General features: G+C 33.2%; 1 pseudogene; it reads right to left on the bottom strand.

Moving 5' to 3' along the window:
* Positions 1-1,760: 1,760 nt before the first annotated feature.
* Positions 1,761-22,946, bottom strand: LOC100483205 (annotated as a pseudogene).
* Between the last annotated feature and the right edge of the window lie 265 nt (positions 22,947-23,211).

The following is a 23,211-nucleotide window of genomic DNA, read 5'->3' as shown; positions in this document are numbered from 1 at the left end:
AAAGTGAAAGGGCAAACTACTGAATGGGAGAAGATATTTGCAAATTATACATCCAATAAAGGGTTAACATCCAAAATGTATAAAGAACTTGCACAATTTAATACCAAAAAAGCAACCTGATTAAAAAGTGGGGAGAGGACTTGAATAGATACTTTTTCAAAGAAACCATACAGATGGCCAACAGGCACATGAAAAAATGCTCAACAGCACTAATAATCAAAGAAATGCAAATCAAAATCACAGTGAGATACCACCTCTCCCCTCTCAGATTGACTATTATCAAAAAGACAAAAAGTAACAAGTTCTAGCAAGAATGTGGGGAAAAGAAAAACCTCCTATGCTATTTGTAGCAATGTAAATTGATTCAGCTACTATGGAAAACAGCATGGAAGTTCCTCAAAAAATTAAAAATAAAACTACCACACAATCTAGCAATTCCACTTCTGACCATTTATACAAAGGAAATAAAAACACCAATCCAAAAGGATGTGTGCACCCTTGTGTTCGTGGCAGCATTATTCACAATAGCCAAGACATGGAAGAAACTAAATGTACATCAATAGACCAATGGATAAGGAAGATTTGGTGTGTGTGTGTGTGTGTGTGTGTGTGTGTGTGTGTGTGTTTAGAATAGAATATTAGTTAGCTATAAAAAAAAGAAGAGATTCTGCCATTTGAGACAACATGGATAGACCTGGGGGTATTTATGCTAAGTGAAATAAATCATATAGAGAAAGGCAAATACTGTATGATTTCAGTTGTACGTGGAGTTTAAAAATAAATAAGACAGAAACAGACTCACAGATACAGGAAACTGTTGGTTACTAGAAGTTGGGGGATGGGCAAAATAGGTAAAGAGGATTAAAAGGTACAAACTTCCAGTTTTAAAATAAATAAATCATGGGAATATAATATATAGCATAGGGAATATAGTCAATGATAGTGTGATAACTGTATGGTGACAGATGTTAACTAGACTTATGAAGATCATTTCATCGTGGATAAAAATACTGACTTACTATGATGTACTATTGATATAAACTAATAGGATACTATATGTCATACTTCAGTAAAAAATAGAAAGTGACTAAATGATAATCTCCCTCCCTCATTCTGGGCAAATGAAACTGATTTGGCTTTCTTTTTAAAAAAGATTTTGTAGGGGCACCTGGGTGGTACAGTTGGTTAAGCATCAGAATCTTGGTTTTGGCTCAGGTCATGATCTCAGTGTTGTGAGATGAAGCCTACGTGGGGCTCCATGCTCAGCACAAAGTCTGTTTGAGAGTCCGTCTCCTTCTCCCTCTCCCCCTCCTGCTCATGCTCACTAGCGCTCTCTCTCTCTCGCTCGCTCTCTCTCTCAAATAAATAAATAAATCTTTAAAAAAAATAAAATAGATTTTGCAAACACATACCCATGAAAATTTTAAAAAGGGAACAAAATCCATGAGGTTATTCAGAGACTATTTATAATGTATGCAATAGACAAACTTCAACCACTACTGTTTTTTGATGACAAACATGCTGTTTTCTTTTAATTTATAAAATAAATTTTAAAAGTTTGCTATTTATATTGATAAGTATAGTCTATGTAATAAAATAAACATAATTCTTTTGTCTCAAAAAGTGACATTCATTCAAACAAAAAGAAAAAAAAAAAGGACAAGATTTCCATCCCTTGGCTCTCTTCCCTCTCCTCTCCTGCTCCTCTTCAGCCCTCCACAGACTGAACCCTGGGTAAGGCTAGGTACCAGGACAGCCCCTCAAATGAGGTCAGCAACACTGAGAGGCATCTCCTCAATGAAGGTGTTGTAGAAGGTTTCAACATCTTGAAGAGTCCTCTTTTCTTCTTCTGTCACCATGTTAATAGCCACACCCTTATAGCCATATCTGTCCACCGTGACCGATTCTGTGGATATAGTTTTCCTGTTGGTGGGAAGGTCATAGTTGATGATTAAAGAAACCTGCAGTACACCAATGACTCTGGCCAGCCAGTCTGTGGTCATCAAAACTCTGCTAGAGCCAGAGCAGAATTCCCTCATGATAACATCTTGTTCCATTTGGTCCATTATCTCTGTGCATGGTGGACATGGTGAAGTCTCAGGTGTACATCTTCTCAGTGAGCCAATCAACCTTCCCTCAGGTGTTGATGAATATGACTGCCTAAGTGATGGTTAGGGTTTCATACAAGTCACACAGTATGTCCAGCTTCCACTCTTCTCATTCCACGTTGATATAGACCTGGCAGATACCCTCCCCAGGGTCAGCTCCTCTTTTTTTGACCAGAATCTGAATGGGGTCCCTCATGAACTTTTTGGTCACCTCAAGTGTATCAGAAGGCAATGTAGCTGACAGCAAAACCACCTCAAGTGTATCAGAAGGCAATGTAGCTGACAGCAAAACCACCTGGTTGCTGTTCAGCTTTTGGAATATGTCATAGATCTGGTCCTTGAATCCGTGGCTTAATATTTCATCGGCTTCATCCACTACAAACATCTTGATATAGTTGGGAAACAGGTATCTCCAGTTAAGCATATCAAACACATGACGTGGGGTACCCACGATGATATGGAGAGCTTCCATCTACAGCTTCTGACTTCAGCATGTACATTGGTCCCCTCAAGGCAAGAGGCATCCATGCAATCCTCCAAGGCCATGACTACCTATTGTATCTGCTGAGCCAACTCTCTATTGGGTGCCAGGACAAAGGCCTGTGTAGCCTTTAGATCCAATTCAATCTGTTGCAGAATCAGCATGGCAAACGTGGCTGTTTATCCAGGCCCAGATTGGGCTTGAGTGATCACATCATAATCCTTGAAATAAGGAAGAATGGCTCACTGCTGGATGGCAGAAGGCTTCTCAGAACCACAGGCATAGATACCACAGAGAAGGAACTCAGAGGTTCAGGTCATCAAAGCTGTCAATCTCATTCCAGTTACTCTCGATGACCCCTTCAGGCTCCATCCCATTGGGGCCATACTCTCTGGATCAGAAATCCTGATTCAAAGATGTTATCCTTAGAAACTCAAATCAACATAGTTTTTTTTTAAAGGATTTTATTTATTTTTTTATTTATTTGACAGTGTGCAAGAGAGAGAGAGAGAGAAAGAGAACACAAGCAGGGGAAGCGAGAGTGGGAGAAGCAGCCTCCCTGCTGAGCAGGGAGCCTGATGCGGGACTCGATCCCAGGACCTTGGGATCACTATCGGAGCTGAAGGCAGACACTTAACTGAGCCACCCAGGCACCCTTCAAATCAACATAATTCTTAATATTGAATGGAAGGAAAATAAAAACAGAAGAAATACATTTCTTATGATAAAGGGCAGAGAATTGTTAAACATATTCTTACTTGGAACTCACATAAATTTGCTAAAACTCTATACCAATGATTAATTACACTGTCTCATATCAACTGAAGGTTGATATGTGTATTGCCATTAAGCACTAATTTTCATCTCAGTAACATTTTTCTCATGTTCTCCATCAGATTATTTTAAAATGTTTTGCAATAATTAGAGATGAGAAAATTATAGGCAAATCACATTTCACTGAGTGTGAAGATTCAACTCTTTTTATTTTAGGGACATATATTTTTCTTTATCAATGAATTAATTTTTTAAATAACTCTTGCCTATGTATCATATAACCATTGACTTGTAAGAACTTCTTTTAAAATTGTCACTTATGGCAGACATTTTGAATATGTTTTCTTTACATATTACATAAACATGGCAAAATTTCAACATTACAAATGTATATGTAATACATTGTACCTCAATAAAGGCAAGTGTGTTCCTAAAATAATGGTGTCTATTTTCAAAAAAGATAAGTATGTTTATGTATCTATATACCTACCTATTTATCTATTGAGGCACAAATCTAGACATAACTATTAATAGAGGTTGAGTAAAATGGTATCCTAAAATACATATCTTCATATAAATTAATTTTTTCACTTTATAATATATTTTAAGTATTTTAAATATATGCTGATGTGGATAAATCACATCACTATTAATGACAACAAAATATTCCATTTTGGGGGTGCTTGGGTGGTTCAGTCAGTTAAGTGTCATGGGACTCTTGATTTTGGCTCAGGCCATGATCTCGGGATCGTGGATCCAGCCCATGTCAGGCTACACTCTCAACAGGAAGTCCCCTTGAGATTCTCTCTCTCCCTCTGCCCCTCTAAAATAAATAATTAAATCTTTAAAAAAAAATATTCCATTCTTGTTATGTTACATTTCTATAAATTATTTAATTAGCTTACTGCATTTGAATACTATTCAAGAATTTATTACCACAAATATGTCTTGCGATATATACAAGTAATTATTTTTAAAAAGTGTTTTAGTTAAAAATTAAACTACAAACTAGATGAAAAAAATAGCAAGGTTTTGTGTTATGATGTGTGTATATGTATGTATACGTATGTGTGTGTATGTGGATGCGTTTATAGAAAAAGAGGATGAAAAAAAAGGAGATAAAACTAAATAGGTACTAATGTCCTTGCAGAGAGTAAAACTGGTCATATTAATGTTACCTGTCAAGTATGTACATAAAATTAATAAGAAAATTTTAGAGTAGAATATGTAGGTTTAAATATTTTAACAAAATGAAGCAACGGAAACTAAAATCACCAAAATATAGGAAATGGCACATATAAAACAAGCAAATAAAATAATGACAAATAAAACAACATAAAACAAAAATCAGTACTCATATGAATAGTTTAAGCCCACTGATTAAAACACACTACCTTCCTACTGGAATCTTACGGTCTCCTCTTTAAGTCTGTATATTTTTTGCACAATAGGATTTTAAAACAAAATGAAACAAAAAGTTTAAAAATAAACAGAATGGAAAGATCAACTAAGTATATATGCCAAAATTAAAGTGGATATCATATTATTCATGCTGAAAGAACTAATCAAGTTTTTAAGATGTATAGCATTGAAAAAACCCAAACATTTAGATATATATTATATATAAACATTTATATATATATATAATATATAAACATATATATATAATTTCTCACAAAAACTGCCAACCCCATTCCTATGTCCTTTTGATATGATTATATTCATATTCGATCAGTTCCTTGTGTGCATTTTTCATTTTCTCTATTTTCCCTGTTCTCAGACTTGGAAATAGCTATTTCTTCAAGTCTCACATCTTCATTATATTGGAGAATGGTTTTTAGAATCAATATCTGGGTGCTACATGTACACATTACTCCTGGGAAGTCACTGTTTCTAGATTATTTCAGTAGCAAAAAAATGGAATAGATACACTTTAAATTACAACTTACTTTCTTATTTCTAACTCAAATTTAATAACAAGGTTTTTATTTATTTTATTTAGTACTTTTATGGTATAACAACTATTTTATTTAGTACTTTTATGCTATAGAAACTAGTTCCAAATAACTTCAGTATATTTACATACTTTTTTATAAAGTACATTATGGAATAATTTTAAATCACTTATAATACATTTAATGTAGTTTAAAAGAATGTACTTTAATGTAGCTTAAAATTACATTGTCAACATTATTACTAACAATAAACCTATTGTTCATTTTTACTGAAAATGTACCAAAAGGATATTTATAGTTCATTTTGTTTACATATATAAATATATATATATTTAAATCCATATAGAAAATTGTGTTAAAGTTAGTTGAAATTTTATTTATGCTTTACGGCTGTGTTACCAATTTAACGTACAGTTGGAATTTACTTTCTAATGTTTGTGTTTAATTTTGCATTTATTTTTCCTACTTTTTTTCTAAGATTTATTTATTTGAGAGAGATTGCGTGTGAGCACTGGTGGTGGGGTGGGGAGGAGGCAGAGGGATAGGGAGAGAGAATTCCAGACAGACTCCCCACTGAGCAGGGAGCCTGACACAGGGCTGGCTCTCACAACCCTGAGATCAGGACACAAGCTGAAAAGAAAGTTGGTCGCTCAACAGACTATTCCACCCAGGCACCCCTATTTTTCCTACTTTTTAACGTATTCTCCTATTTTTGTGGGAGAATTTCATTTTTGGAAATGTAAAAGCAATATGGTTCAAAGTCAAAATCCTATAAATGTATCTGCTTCTCTGTATTCCCCTTTTCCTAAGTTTTATATAAAATTAAATAGTTCATATTTCATTCTGTTTCTCTTGAGAAATTAAACAAATATGTATGTTAATCTTATTCACCTTTTATAGTAAAGAGCAAGAGCATACTATATTAGCTTTTCCTCCCCACCTCCACCCCCCTAGAGTTACTCAATCTGACTTCATCAAGTTCTTCCTTATTCTTTCTCACAATAAAGTGATAGATTTTTTTGTAGATGAGGTACCACAATTTAGACTCCAATGACAGGTTCTTTCTTTTATTCCCAATCTCCTTACAAAAATTAACAGAATAATTAGGTCTTGTTAGTTACCATTTAAATACACACACACACACACACACACACACACACACACGTATACCAAAAGATTCACACATGTAGAATATGGGTCTCAATCACTATATACATACTTATATGGAAAAATTCTAAAAGGTTTTATGGGTTCCAAGCCAGTTTTCAGTATATCCTTCCTTAAAAAAAGTGATAAAAAGCATGTCTATGTCAATAACATTTCTTCTGGTCTACTCTTGATCTTCAGTATTTCACTGCCTGATAAGAGAAAGTATAATTCTTACAGCATTCTCATTTCTGAGTTTTTGCTTATGCCTTGGCAAAAAGCATATTCTTTTAGTATTTTTTCTGTGCTCAAAGGGAATGGCCAAAGTTTGTCTCTTTATTCTTAAATAATCAGCTATACTTTCTTTTCATAGTGATCGGTGTTCTGTTTCTACAGTGTTCTCTGGATATACTAAAGGAATAGGATAGAGTGAAAGACTCTTCTCCTACCCTGTGTGCTGAAACTAAAAAATCGGTCATTTTCCAGTTACATAGTGCTATATATGACAGGGTATTACAAGAACTAATTCTAAAGACGCCTACAAGAATGTATTCAGTGCTAGCTCTTGCCCTCATTGGCTGTGTTGTCTCAACCATTTTATTTTACTCCTCTAATCTTTGGCTTTATTGTCTATAACAGAGAAAACATAATAATATAATGGTTATTATATTTATATATGTTATATTGTTTAATTTATATTTCTATAATATATAATAATATGACTAGTAGATGACAGAAGTAAATGGGATTATATACAGCATAAGCGAAATAGTCTGATCCATAAGAAATGGTCAATGTTAGAGCTTATTCATACAGTTGCTGTTAGTTGTAATTAAAGCACTCCATGAACTCTGTTAGTAATAGCCAGAAAACTATATGGTAACTTCATGCTAGAATTTAGTTAGCTAGTTATGTTAATATGATTAACATGAAAATGTTTATGACATAAATTTTACTGAAATATAAGAAGATGAAAATTTGCATATAGTGTTCAATGTAAAAATAGAAGAATATTCAAGCAACATAAAGTATTTCTAAACAATGTTGAAGGGTTTGTGATATTCCTCATGTGTATACTTTAACATATGAATATATTTTATTTAAGCAATAGGTATTAATATTATAATAAAATGGTAAATAAATTAAAAAAAAAAACTTACCCAGAAAAATCATACCATGTTTTTAAATAGTGGGTTTAGGAAATACTTCATCCTTTTTCTCCAAAACACAAATATCTTTTTAAAAACTTAACCTATTATTTATTAAGAACATGAAAGTGATCTGCAGATTTTACCTAACAACTTATGCAGACCACCATACTTTGAAGGAGCATCTAAAGCCTTCTCAAATGAAATATAAAGGTTAACTGTTTAAGCCATCAAGCCGTCCCCTCCTTGCTGACTGCACAATATTTATCTTGACAGATGTCAGCTTTATAATGCTTGTGAGAAGTTTGTGGCTTTCATTACCTGGATTTACTATAGTGTGCAACAGAGGCTTAAATTGTACTGTGAGCCATGACAGCTGGCAAAAACATGCCAGAGGACAACTTTGTCAAACCTAGAAAGCTCAAGAGAAGCTTAGTGGAGTCAAAGAAAAACATAAAAGTTGAAGAGCCTAGAGACAAAAAAGAAGAAGAAAAAGAGGAGGACAGCTAAGTCTCCGGATGCCTGCACTGGCATTACATGTGCCTATGGACAGAGGAATAATGTTAGCAGACATCGTTAAGAATATGTGGAGTGTATATATTACTTACATGTGTGTTCAGTGAATTAATGTGTGTATTTGATCCTCCTATATTTTATGCCTCCTATATTTTATGCCTATGTTTTATAAATTGATTTGATTTGCCTCCTTTATTTTATGCCTATGTTTTATAAATTGATTTGATTTGCTTCAATTTGCGAATTTGTCAATAAAAAGGAAAAACTTCTGTCTCTTAAATAATTCTCACGAAAACAGGTGAATACAAACTTTCAGTTAGTCTTTGCCTCTTAGCAATTTAAAGAAGGATGAAGATCATCATTTATATTATTTATATCATTTATAGGAAACTGTAGTTCTAAGAAAAATAAAGGATATTCTCTGAAGAAGAGAGGCAAAAGTAAATTATGAAGTACAGTTTCTTTCCCTAATTTGAAGACAATCAGAATATCCTACTGTGGTTGTTACTGAAATATTCTAGTTAAAAATAAACTGGCAGTAAAAGTAAACCTACCAATATTGACTTTCGGTACAAAAAAGCGGTATACTTAAAACAGATATGGCATTTTTCTCTCTTTAAACTTAACTGAAAACAATCTAAAATATTATGACATACTAATGATAAACAGAGCTGTAATACATCTTTTAAGCACACTCATGAACAGATATAGGACAAACATTTCATTTAGTTTTTGGTTCTTTTGAGAGTCATTAGAAGCAACTTCTATTGGTATTACTTCATTTTTCTTTCCCAACACACATACTCAGACACATACTTTTGGAGGTTCATTAATGTATCAGATATTTCATATTTATTCACAAGAGTCAGTAGCAAATTATAAAATATAAAGCCAAAGGATTTTTTTTACATATACTGGAATTCAACTTGCGTAGTTGAAAAATGGAGTAAACACAGATATCTTATATATAATATATATAATATATACTATATATAATATATTAAATATATTATATATAATATAAATACACTATCTCAGTTGTAGGGAATTTTATATTTTAATTTGTGATAGAAACTATATGTATAAAATGATTGGAGACTAATATAACAACATATAAAAATTACTAGCAAAGGAGATGAAACATGAACATATGCACATAGCTAAGGAAAATGAAGGTAGCCTTTGTACTAGTCAGGGTTCTCCAAACAAAACAGGGTGTGTGTGTGTGTGTGTGTGTGCGCATATGTGCATGTGTGTGTATACACATATATATAGAAAGAGAGAAGAGAGGGTGAGGGGAGAAGAGGAGACTTTAAGGAAATTGGCTTACCAATTGTGGAAGCTGACAAGTGCAGCATCTACAGTGTATGCCAGCAGCCCAGAGACCCAGAGAAGAGTTGATGTTGCAGTCTGAATCTGAAGACAATGTGTAGGCTGAACTCCCTCTTTCTCAGGTGACTTTAGTCTTTTCTTGTTAAGAATTTCAAATGACTGTTTGAGGCCCACCCACACTATGAAGAGTAATTTGCTTTACTCAAAGTAAAGGGAACTAAATGTCCATCTCCACTATAAAATACCATCACAAAAACATCGGAGTGGTATTCAAATATCTGGGTTCATTGGCCAATTTGACAAATAAAATTAACCATCACACTCTCTCCTTGGGTTGTTTTTTCTGTTCATTGGTTGGTTGATTTTTTAACTAGTTTATGAAAGATGTTGCAAGTAAATGTAATTGAGTAGACAGCTTTCAGATTTAGGTCACTACTCACTATTTCTCATCTATCTATAGTATACTCAGTAACTTTTTTGTAAAGTTGAGCTCTTCGTGATTATTTCACCTTGAGACATAACTAACCAAATCAAGAACACAGTACTAATGTTCACAAATACACCTAATGTTCTGATCTTTAGAACACTACAGTAATGAGAATAACATAGACATTATTCTGAAAGTTTTATTTATTTTTTTCAGTAATGACTCTATACCATTAGCCCTAATTATATTATTAGGATAATCCATAAAAATATACCATTCTTTTTTTTTTTTTTGCTGTTGATAAAAATATACTACTCTTTTTTCCCTGTTGAAAATTGTCATTAATTTGGAAGGGAATTTTCCAAGGATGTCTATATATCAAAAAAATATTGCTCAAAAACTATGAAAACTTATCCAGTTAATCAAAACAATTGGTTGAAAAACTCACTTTAAAAATTTAGGGACATCCAATTATGGATAAAGAAGATGGGTATGTGTTTATGTGTGTGTGTATATATATATATATTTATAAATATAAATATATACAATGGAATATTACCAGCCATAAAAATGAATGAGGTCATGTCATTTGCAACAACATACATGGACCTAGAAGATATTATGCTAAGTGAGACAAAGATAAATACTATATGATTTCACTTATATGTGGAATCTTAAAATAATAAAACAAACAAAAAGCAGAAACAGACCCATAAATACAAAGAAAACCTAATGGTTGCCAGAGGGGAGGGTGAGAGGGATGGGCAAAATGGATGATGGGGAGTGGGAGATACAGGCTTTCAGTTAGGAAATGAATAAATCATATGGATAAATGGCATAGCATAGGGAATATAGCCAATGATATTGTAATAGCATTGTATGGTGACAGATAGTAGCTACACTTGTGAGCATAACATATACAGATTTGTCAAATCACTATGTTAAATACCTGACACACAGATAACATTGTGTGTCAGCTATACATCAACTAAAGTTAAAAACTCATAGAAAAAGAAAAAAATAGGGATATTCATATGTGATTAAAATGGCAAAACTGTTAGTAACTAGCCTCTCCTAATAACTATAACTATTTTCAAATAATGCATGATAAGCAAAGCAACACTGCTATCACCGAAAGAAGGAAAAACTGTCAGATGGCTCTATAACCTCAGTTTTATGCCTGGAGACCTTTCTGGAGTGCAGCAAGTCCAAACAGAGCAGAAAATCACACTGCATTGAAACCAAAGAGATCAATGTTGCATTATTGGGGCTATTGACTTTATGGGACAAAAACTGAAGAAATTATACAATGAAAGGACTCCAGGAATATGCACAGGAGTTGTCTTGACTGTTTAGCTAAATATTAAGCTGAGAAGTTATAGGAGGACATTCTGCAAGGCTAACCACTCCACAACCAAAGGAAAAAAAGAAAAAGGGAAAAATGAAAGAAAAAAACAAAACAAAACAGATCTACCAAAGAAGAGCTATTGAAGAGATGTGAGCTGAACAATTGTTTGGGTTTGAAAACAGCCGCTAGATTTTCAAATTCCCATGAGCTAGAGTGGAGAGATCTCATTTTACACTCCAGGAATTCAGTAAATTCCCAGAAAGGCAATGCATTAAAAATAAGACTTATAGCCCTAGAAAAAGTAACCCCAGAATTACCTCACAAAAAATCTAAAAAGAAACTCAAAACAATCAAGCTCATCTGCAAATTAATCAACCACTTTCCAGAATAAAACTTTACCTTCTTTTAAGAGAACAAAATTCAAATATGAAGAGTCTAACACATGTAATGTTCAGTACAAAATAGTAAATTACTGATTTTAAAAAGAGGAGAAAAACCAATCAAAAGACACAAACTCAGAAATGATAAGCATGATGGATTTTGCTGCACAGACTTAAAAATACTTTTTACAACTATGTTTAAGGATTCAAAGGCAAGGGGAATTAAAGGAGAAAATAAAGGACTTCAATACAGTACAATATACAAGAACAAGAACCAAATATAAATTACTGGGCTGGAAAAATATTCATATAGGGCTAAACAATGAGTTCTCTTGAAAAAATGACCTTTAGATGAGCTATTTCAGAATAAATACAAATAGAACTTGAAACCACTTAAAACAAAAACTATACAAATAAAATAGGGGGAAAAAAGACTTAAAAATATCAAAAAAGGCATCAGTGAATTTAGCCAATATCAAGAATTCTATCATATATGTATTAACATTCCCACAAGAATAGGAAGAAATATTAGGGCAAAAAAAAAAAGACTTTTAAAGAAACGAACAATTTTTTTCAAATTTTGTGAAATCCATAACTCTCGTGATTTGAGCAGTTCAACAAACTCCAATCAGGATAAACACAAAACAAAAATACACAGGAAGATCATTGTCAAATCACTAAGAAATTATAATAGGATATATTAAACACGGTCCAAATAAAAATGAGACATTATATAACCAGGAACAAAAATAAGGAATATCATTAACCTCTTAAAGAAACAATGCAAGCCAGAAGATAATGTTTTAAGGGCCAAAGGTTTTAGGGAGCACTGTCAAAATAAATTTCCTTCTGCAGTAATCAATATGCTTCAGAAGTGAAAAGAGTATAAACATCTTTTGTAGAAAAAAACAAAACTGACAAAATTTGTAACTAGGAAACCTGGAAGAGAAAATAATTCATTTTTTTAAAAAAGATTTATTTATTTTNAAATAGTAAATTACTGATTTTAAAAAGAGGAGAAAAACCAATCAAAAGACACAAACTCAGAAATGATAAGCATGATGGATTTTGCTGCACAGACTTAAAAATACTTTTTACAACTATGTTTAAGGATTCAAAGGCAAGGGGAATTAAAGGAGAAAATAAAGGACTTCAATACAGTACAATATACAAGAACAAGAACCAAATATAAATTACTGGGCTGGAAAAATATTCATATAGGGCTAAACAATGAGTTCTCTTGAAAAAATGACCTTTAGATGAGCTATTTCAGAATAAATACAAATAGAACTTGAAACCACTTAAAACAAAAACTATACAAATAAAATAGGGGGAAAAAAGACTTAAAAATATCAAAAAAGGCATCAGTGAATTTAGCCAATATCAAGAATTCTATCATATATGTATTAACATTCCCACAAGAATAGGAAGAAATATTAGGGCAAAAAAAAAAAGACTTTTAAAGAAACGAACAATTTTTTTCAAATTTTGTGAAATCCATAACTCTCGTGATTTGAGCAGTTCAACAAACTCCAATCAGGATAAACACAAAACAAAAATACACAGGAAGATCATTGTCAAATCACTAAGAAATTATAATAGGATATATTAAACACGGTCCAAATAAAAATGAGACATTATATAACCAGGAACAAAAATAAGGAATATCATTAACCTCTTAAAGAAACAATGCAAGCCAGAAGATAATGTTTTAAGGGCCAAAGGTTTTAGGGAGCACTGTCAAAATAAATTTCCTTCTGCAGTAATCAATATGCTTCAGAAGTGAAAAGAGTATAAACATCTTTTGTAGAAAAAAACAAAACTGACAAAATTTGTAACTAGGAAACCTGGAAGAGAAAATAATTCATTTTTTTAAAAAAGATTTATTTATTTTAGAGAGAGAGAGTGGGAGCAGGGGAAGGGGCAGAGGGAAAGGGAGAGAGCCAATCAACAAGCAGACTCCCCACTGAGCCTGGACCCAGGCACAAAGTTCAATCCCAGTCCCTGAGATCATGACCTGAGCCAAAATCAAGAGTCAGATGCTCAACTGACTGAGCCACACAGGCACCCTGAGAAAATACTTTGAAGATAGTTTTTAAAACAAAAAATAAACAAAAACAAAAAATAAAAACATCAAAAAAAAAAAAAAAGATGGGCAAACAATTTCAAATAGACCATTCAAAAAAGAAGACTGATGAATGGCCGATAGCCACATGAAAATGTGCTCAACATTAGACCGTAATAAGATAACACTACCAAATTACTAGATTTACTAGAATCAAAATGCTTGACAATACCTAGTGTCAGCAGAGATGTAGAGCAAAAAGAACTGTCAGAGATTTCTGATTGAAATGCTCGGTGATACAGCCTCTGTCAACTTGTAATTAAACACACTGTGATCCTAATTTCACAGAAGGATAAGCAAACATATTTAAACACTGAAAAACATGGAAGATTTTAAAAAATCATGCTACGTTAAAAAAATCAAACACTAACAAGTAAACATTATCATATCATTTATACAAAACTACAGAAATATTATATGAAATTACACGAAATTATAGGGACAAAAAAGTGATCGGTGGTTCCCAGCAGTGAGGAAGGACAGCCAGAGGAGGCATGGACTGCAAAGGAGCCCAAGGATATATTTTAGTTGGTTGGTAATGCTTTGCATCATGATTGATGAGATAATGACTACATATAATTGCCAAAATTCATCAAAGGTGCACTTAAGGGTGAAATTTATTTTAGTTTATGTTTTTATACTGACATTTTTTTTCTGCTGAAACAAAGTTCACATAATTCAGAAGCTGAGATTCTCTTCTTTTCTAAGAATTGAAGCTCACTCTTGTCCATGCATATATTTTCTGTTTCCTTATCACTTTTATGTACATTGGCTACTGATGTGCTTCCAGTCTTAATAGCAATTACATCTTAGCAAAGGTCCTGCCCTTAAGGCTGCCCAATCATATTCTACCTATTTTAAAAGATGGGTACGCCAGCATTCCCTCAGCCTTTTGTAACCCAGTGACTGACAAGTGTGTCAGCTCCTCTCTGCCTTGTCAGAGCCACTCTGAATTGCTACTTAACACTATTCCAAGAGATCTCTGCACAAAAACTAAAATTTTCCTACAAAGGACGTTGTCTTTGCTGAACCTTGCCCCAGTTGAATAATTTCCTTACTCTCCTTCTAATTTTTACTAGAACCTCTTAATTACTTACACATAAATGTTTATCCTTGGAACTTCACTGATTTAACCCAACCTAAGTAAAAGTAGACCTTCTTTGGTACTATTTATGAGTTTCCCAGTTGAAAGAAGAAAATCCAATTAGACTCGGATGAAGTTTAAAATAAAAAGGAATTGTGTTGGCAGAAGTGCCTGGACTGTCAAGACTCTCATGATCTCTTGTAAGTCTTTCTTTTTCTTTATATCAACCTACATTTTCTTCTATTGCATAGAGTTACCTCTACACAATTTATGGGGAGATGAGGAAGGAGAAGCAAATACATCACCCCCAGAGAATATCTGAAACCAACTCTGTAAGATCTAAAGTGACAGTGAAGGGCTTTATTACTAAGCTGCTGTTATCTTAGGGAGGTAAAGTAAATGTTTCTGTGTTTATTTGTTTTAAATATTGTTTTCTCTTTCTAATATGTTTCAATAGAAAAATACATATGTGAGATACACAAAATACTGGCTTTATTAAAGGACAGGGAATATACTGCATTGTATATGGCAGACATTTATTAAATATTTGTTAACTTCTTGTTGAATAATAGTAGAAAGTGGTTTAAAAGCAAAAAAAAGATGAAAATCCTCTGGTAGAAATCTGTTAAGTACAAAAGTATTCATAGTGTTTATTAGTTTAATAAACAAATGCATTTTATATGATTCTTAGGTTGTAGAATCCAAGTGTTTCTAGCCAATGTGCAGGCACTGATCTTCATAAAATAAGGGAATAGCTATAAAGCAACAAAGCTGAGTTTTACCTGGTGGATTTCATTTTGTACTAACATAGTGATTTTGAGTGCGTTTACTTCAACTAATGATTATGGGGCAGACGATCGATATAGAATATTGTAGGGATTTGGGGGATCAAAAAGCATGAAATATTTGCATTATATAAAATGTATCTCTTTTGAATTTTTTGTCTCTTGCATTCGTATTTTTCATGATCAAACGTTTCACAAGTTGTCTAAATAATTATTTTCTACTGAGATGATACACAACTGAATAAGGGAAAAATGGGGAATGTTAAAATACCTCTGCTTAGGAAGAGGAAATAAAAGCAGTAGAGCTATCTCTTTAAAGTGATGCTAACTACAGGGGCACCTGAGTGGCTCAGTTGGTTGAGCATCTGCCTTCAGCCCAGGATTATGATCCCACAGTCCTGGGATCAAGCCCCACATCAGCTCCTTGCTCAGCTGGGCGTCTGCTTCTCCCTCTCCCCCTGCCTGCTACTCCCCCTACTTGTGGTCTCTCTCTCTCTCTCTGTCAAATAAATAAATAAAATCTTTAAAAAATAATACTAACTACAAATTTACCTTCTCCACTACTGGGATTATATTTAGAAATATATACCAGATGCCCATGGGATTTTCTGTTAGGGCATCGAAATCCATAACCACAAAAAATAAGAAATATTAATATTGTGAAATGATCCCTGAATGGCCTAATGTGGTATTGAAGTGTGTGGTGTCTTGGAGGTGAATAATTATGAAGATGCCGATAATGACAATAATAATAGTAGTCAATGAGGGATAAAGTAGCAAAGGAAAAGGTAGCAATGAAGGAGAATGTGGGAGGGAGAATAGGGGAGGATGAGGAGAAAATGTAGGAAATGTAGAGAAAGGGGATGTAGGAAGTAGGTGTCAGGGAAGCAAAGAGAAAAAAATAATTATTTTATTAATTTTATCTAAATTAGTTGAACACTTTCAGTAATTATTGTTCCTTAAGAGTTTAGAAAATTACCTTTAATTTCACTCAGTACTTTCTTGATTTTTTTGTATATGAGGGTTCTTTTTTAAAAGTGAGGAACGAGAAAATGTATTTAATAATTAAGATTCTAGTTTTAAAATGTCAGGGTCATGTGATAAATATCAACATATATATCTGTATTCATGTATATAATACACATACATTCATTTGGATAGACTTATGTATTCTTATCCATATGTATAAGTATGTGCATTATATAGACATTAATTAAACAATTTTCTTTCTATAATAAACCACATTTTCCTTCATTGTAATTCAAAAATCTCATATAAATTTGCACACAGATTTTGGAAAAAATTACTTATATTACCTGCCATGAAAACTGGATTTGGTAACTCTTCTCTCATTATTCTCATATATATAGACAGTGTAGGACTTCACCCTTAGCAGTCTCTGTATTATGCTTTCTATTGTATTATGTTTCTATTGATAATCAGCAGTTTATTTTCTTTGGAGTTTTGACAATATGTGCTAATATAACACTCAGGGAATAAATGACATATCCTGGAGTGGCCTTACAGGCAAAGTACTTATAAATTATGGCAAACTTAGAATAAGTGGTACCAGGAAAGTAATGCAAATCGAAAAGTGATAAAAATCCTAGTAAATGGCTACTTTGCAAGATAAATACACAACTAAGTTATACAATTAAGTTAGCATGAGATACAAATATGCAGAAGAAAACAAAATTTCCCATGAAATATGTAAAATGTCTGTTACTTTTTAGGTTGTCTTTTAAGAGTTAATTTATCTTCAGAGAGACCTGCATAGTTCTATTCTCCCTGAGTAGCTCAATGACATAAGCGCTTTTAATTATAAGAGACAAGGAATGCTGGGTATGTGGACAATAATTTTTAAAAAATGCAGTCAGCGTTCAACACTCTCAGCTTTCAAGTTAGATACAAAGTTTAAAGATTCTCAGAACCTGGGGATTCTTCTTCAGCAAACCTTTTGCATTACTCCTCAGGGGAAGAAAAAAAAAAGGTAACTCAAACCATTAAGGTATTGATTAATATGTCTACTAGGCCAAAGACATAGCTGCAGTTGGGCCTGCACTGAAGACTGTTCTATTTTTACTAGGAAACCTAACAGGTTCGTGTGGAGTCTCAAATATCTGAATAAGCGAAATGAATGTTCCTGTTCACTTCTTCCAAGTCCTTTCTATCGGATTCAGGTTATATTCTCAGTGATCTGCTTATTCCCAAGTCTTTGATCTCAAGGATGAGATTTTTATCTCACTGAAAAAATGTAAAACTATTAGAAATCAGAATACACATTTAATCAGATTATGTCACAAAGTACAGATTTAATTCTACCATTTAAGACAAACCATTTTTAGTCTATAAATCTTGAATGTTAATATAGACTTACTTTTTGCTTAGGATGATAGTAATACTTGTATGTAGCTCATCTTGTTTTTCTTATATATTAAGCCAAAATATACTGAGTATCTAATCTATTTCTAAATATCACAACAAATTAAAATTCTATCAATTGTTTTTTCTTTCTCCTAGAAGATAAAAATAATATTCTACTTGAAGTTTAGAAGAAATTTTGTGTCATTCTAAATCCAACTCCAGGGACATAAAAGTACTCAGGAAAGTTTAACAACTAGTTTCAAAAATGGCATTGAATCAAAAATTATACAAAAATATAGGACTAATGTGTAGAAAGAATGTGCTTATCTGAAAAAATAAAAAACTATAAAGATTCTATAAATTGGCAAAGGATCCCACATGCAAAAATTAAAATTATAAACTGTGATAGTAATTCAGACACTAAATCTCTCATAAAATCGAATTAAAAAAAAAAGGGAGGAAGACGATTTGCCCAGAATATATAATAAACATGTATATGCACAGGTGCACATGCGTGCACACACACACACACACGCACAGAAATATTCACACAATATTCTTTTCTCTTTTTATGGTCTTTCTAGAGTAGTATCAGTGTCTTCATTTTTCCTTTTGGTAGAAATACTTCTAAGCACCCGAACAGACTATTTGAGATATGTTTTAAAAAATTCTTTTGAAGAAAAAATGTTGCCAAATAATATTACTAGTCAGCATGCACCTATAGTGTCTCTCACTAAATATCTAAAAACATTGTCTATTTTGATAAACAGAAATATTTGTGTTTTTTTAAATCTAAAACATCATAGGTCATAGTTATCAAACATCCTTCATATAAAATTTCATGTGGTAGGGAGGCTGAGAACAGAGGGAGAGAGTATTGTTAGACTTTGACTGAGAGATTTAATTAGTGTCCACAGTTTTCACAATCCAGTAAAAGTTATTATTGAGCTACTAGTTAGACAGTATGGGGGGGAAATTACACATAATGTGGGAAGAAAATTGTTTTAAAGAGGAAATTAAGGGGTGGATAAGTAAACAAGATTAGAAGAGTCAGGGAAAGGTTTGGGTTTCAGAATATAGCGTCAGAATGTTCCAAAACATTGAGTAAATAAACCCAATATTTTAGATTTGTAATTTTCAAGAATTGTGATCAGATATATAAAAATCTTTATCTATGAGATAATTTTAAAGCAGTTTTACTTCATTTATTTTATCTGAGTCCAATCATCTTGATATTTGAGATTCTTTGCAATATTTTAAATTTTGTATTGAAGGCTTTTGGAAGTCCCATTTCTGTAACTTTTCTAAAGCCAAATTTACTCATGAGAATAATGGGGGGGAAGGGGAAAACCTTGGCTGTGCATTGTTTTAATGATAACACATTCTGGATAATTGAAATATTTAATTTGGAAGAAAAAGTTAACAGGTAGCAGCATTTATGCAGCACTCACAAATACATGAATAGATCCCAAGCACAAAAACAACTTCAGTAATTACCGTGCACAGCATCTTGAATATTATGATGTTCAGTAAAAGAGAAATGTAGAAAACCTATATTTTTTAAAATATACATTCATAATAAAAATATTGAAATCCTTTTAAACTAACTGTCACTAACTGAATTCCATTTTTACATATCGTCTATTTAAATGGCCTATATACAACTTGCTCTCAAAATTTCATGAGTTTATTATCAGAATGTAATTTATTCATTTATTATTTGCATAAAGCATTCAAGTTGTGCTTATGATCTATATTAACACAGAGAATGTTAAATAGCTGGTTGTATGACAGCTATAGTGCTATTAAAATGTGTTGATACACAAAGAAAATATTCATTAAATTTTCTAATATTAGTGTAAATTAAGTCTATTATATGAGTTATAGAAAGACACAAAATACCGTCTCTCTAAGTTATTTTACCAATCAAATTTCTGAGGTAGCATTGCAAAGCAGCTTTGGTACTTAGAAAATTGAAAAGGCTCTCTTCCGGCCTTTTGTAATCAAAGAAACAGAGTAGCAGATAGATGAAAGATTGAGTCTACAAAATATTTTCTAGAAATAATAAAAAGTGCAAGACTCACAATGATATGAACATTTACACCATACAGTACATTTTGTGCTTTTGTGCTGCGTCCTTAAAAGAGTTATTTTCATGAAATATAAAGATCTTGTATGCTGTCAAATATGTGGTATCATTAAATGCTTTAAAATATATAAAATAATGATTGTTTCTACATTATGCCAAACACGTGGATAAAATCTTAAAAGTACAGTTAATCATGCAACTGTTATTAAGCAGGTGGCAATTTGGCATCATGCAGATAAACCATCTGGTTGATTGACTAAAATTTCAAACTTTTCCTAGATCTCCATAGCATATAAATGTGTCAAAGATTCTCAACATAAAAAAAAAAACAACAGAACAGCTTTGCTGTCATGTTTTAAAATACAATGATGCACAAAGTATAATATAGGACTCTATAAAAGATTTTTAAAATAATAAATATTTATCAGGTTTCATTGAGATTTTTCTCTTGTTATTTTGCACATGATTTCTCAGAAAATTTGATAGTTTGTTTTCTGTATTTATATTCTATGTATATTTAATCCCTCTTCACTTTCTGCTTTGGACTTGACCTATATCATTGGTGGTCACCTTGATGTTAAAAGTGTTATACAGTTTCAGTGACTGACTACTATCCCACTAAACAGAGAATTTAAACTTAACATGTCTTAAAATACTCATCCTTCTATGTTCTGGAAAAGACCTTTTATTTCCACTACTTAATATGTCTAATTATAAAATAATAAATATTTATTATATATATGTTTTTATATATGTAACATGTTATATGTAAATAATATGTATATGATACATTTTTATATATTTCATATAATGTTACATGTATAATATATAATGCATATATAATATATGGCATATGTTATATATGTATTATATAAAATATACATGTATGGAAAATCCCTACCAAAAATCTGAGAATATAAAAGAGAATCAGGGAATATAAACTAGTAGTAACACATGTGAGAAATAACCACAATTAACTTTCTGGTAATATACACTCAAACAGGGTTTTGTTTGCACATGTATGCACATGTGCACACACAAACATGTATGTATTTCAATTTTGAACCAAATTAGGCTAATAAAATATAGAATTTCAGAATGTATTTTTTCCAAGTTTTTATTTAAACTCCAGTTAGCTTAAAGTGTAATATTAGTTTCAGCAGAATGTACATTTTTTACTTAAAATTTTAAGGTTTTGTAGTAATAATTCATTTGGAAACACACATTTTTCCACCCTTAAAGGGAAATATACAACTTACTATTTGTAGGTAGCCACAGAACATTTAAGAATATTTTTAAGTATTTCACATAGTTTCTTACAGGGATAATGGAGGCAGAACTTACAATGTCAAAGTAAAATGGTTTTTCAAACAATACGTGTTTCAATTTAAAAAACACTTCCTTTCTCTTACTAATTATCTGCATATTTAAGTATGTGCCATTCTCCTGCAAGAAAGTATATATTCCTTCACATGAGAAATGAGTTATGTCTCATTCATCTTTGGATTCCTTTGTAAAGCATATCTTAGTTGATGAAGTTTTTATTGAATTAAAAAATACCACTCTGATCTAGTCATTGGATTTATGTGTACAGATGAGAACCAGATACATTCTATTTCTTTTATTATTCCAAATATAATCCATGAGTACCTGTTTTTGGCACTGCACCTGTTTGTTTTTATTGTGGAACTAATAGAATTGTCTCTGTTTATACTATTTTGCTAATCCTACTGTGTCTGTTTTTAAACAGCGAATAGTTACTATTTTTAAGAATTACTGTTTTTAAACAGTGGATATTTGCTGATTAGTTATTATGGATAAAAATCAAAGGACACTAATATACTGAAACTAAGATAGCATTAGAAGTCAAGGAAAGTGTCAGAGTCCGAGGATCTTGAGCTCACTTCCTCCCACAGACATACTGACGCTACAACCACATAGAATGTAACTCACTCCGAAAATGACCTGAAGACTAGCAGAACAGCACTTCCACAGCTGAAGATATAAAGAGAAAACCACAGTGAGAAGGGCAGAGACATGATTGGGAACCAAACCCCCTGTGCAGTGACCCACAAGCAGGAGAGATATCACAAGCATGGAGATTCTCCCAGAGGAACAAGAAAATCAAGCCCTACATTAGGCACACCCCACCCTGGGGATCTGAACCAGGAAAACAAGCCCCATAATGTCTGGCTTTGAAAATCAGTGAGGCTTAACTCCATGAAACCAAAGGTTTATAGGAAATTCAGACTCTGCTCTTAATGGGCCAGCACACTATAACCCTTGATCTGAGACCCAGCACAAATGCAGCAATTTAAAATAGCCTAGTTTATAAGTGAAGGCCATTTGTTGACTAATTTTAAGATGTGCTGGATGGGCAGGGAACTGTAGGAAACTTCTCTAAACATGGAAATGCTATTGGGCACCATTTTCTTGCCTTCTTTTCAGCCTAATTGGCCTGATGATGGTGGAAGCACATTCTGCCCCTTCCCATGTGCTGCTCTCCCACCCTAGTGTTGCTGTGCAAACCCAGCCCACATAAGCAAACACACCTTTGTAAAGTGCATACCCTCCTGCCACACCCAGTGGGCAGCAACAGTTAGGACCAGCATCCTCCCCACAGTGACTACCACCCCACCACACCAGTGGACAGCCCTGGTGAGAACCAGTGCCACTACAAAGAACATTCTGTATCAGGAAGGGGGGTATAGTTCTGCCAATCTGCACACCTGCCAATAGTTACAGCCAGGCCTTTCGGCCACCTGTACCAGGAGATAATCCTACTTGCCAGCATGCCTACAGCAGCCACAGGTGGGCCTCTAGCCAGCCATGCTGGGGGCCAGCCCTGCCCACCAGTTTGTCCCAAGTAGTCACAACTCATCATCATTCCCAGTCAGGCTGGGGGTCAACCACACCCACCAGCATGCCTGCTGCAGTTACATCTTGGCCTCTTAGCCAGCTGTGCCAGAGGCCATCCCTGCCAACCAGTGTGGATACAGTAGTCACAACCAGTCATTGCATCCAACTAGGTTGGGCCCAGTCCCACATACCAGAATACACACATAGCAGTCACAGCCCAGTCACAACAGGAAGGCATGCAAGCCTACACAGAAGACATTCCCGGAGCACCTGATTCTGGTAACCAAGGA

This window comes from Ailuropoda melanoleuca, chromosome 1 (genome assembly GCF_002007445.2).
Source record: "Ailuropoda melanoleuca isolate Jingjing chromosome 1, ASM200744v2, whole genome shotgun sequence".
Taxonomy (NCBI): domain Eukaryota; kingdom Metazoa; phylum Chordata; class Mammalia; order Carnivora; family Ursidae; genus Ailuropoda; species Ailuropoda melanoleuca.
This window is presented reverse-complemented; position numbering and strand designations above follow the sequence as displayed.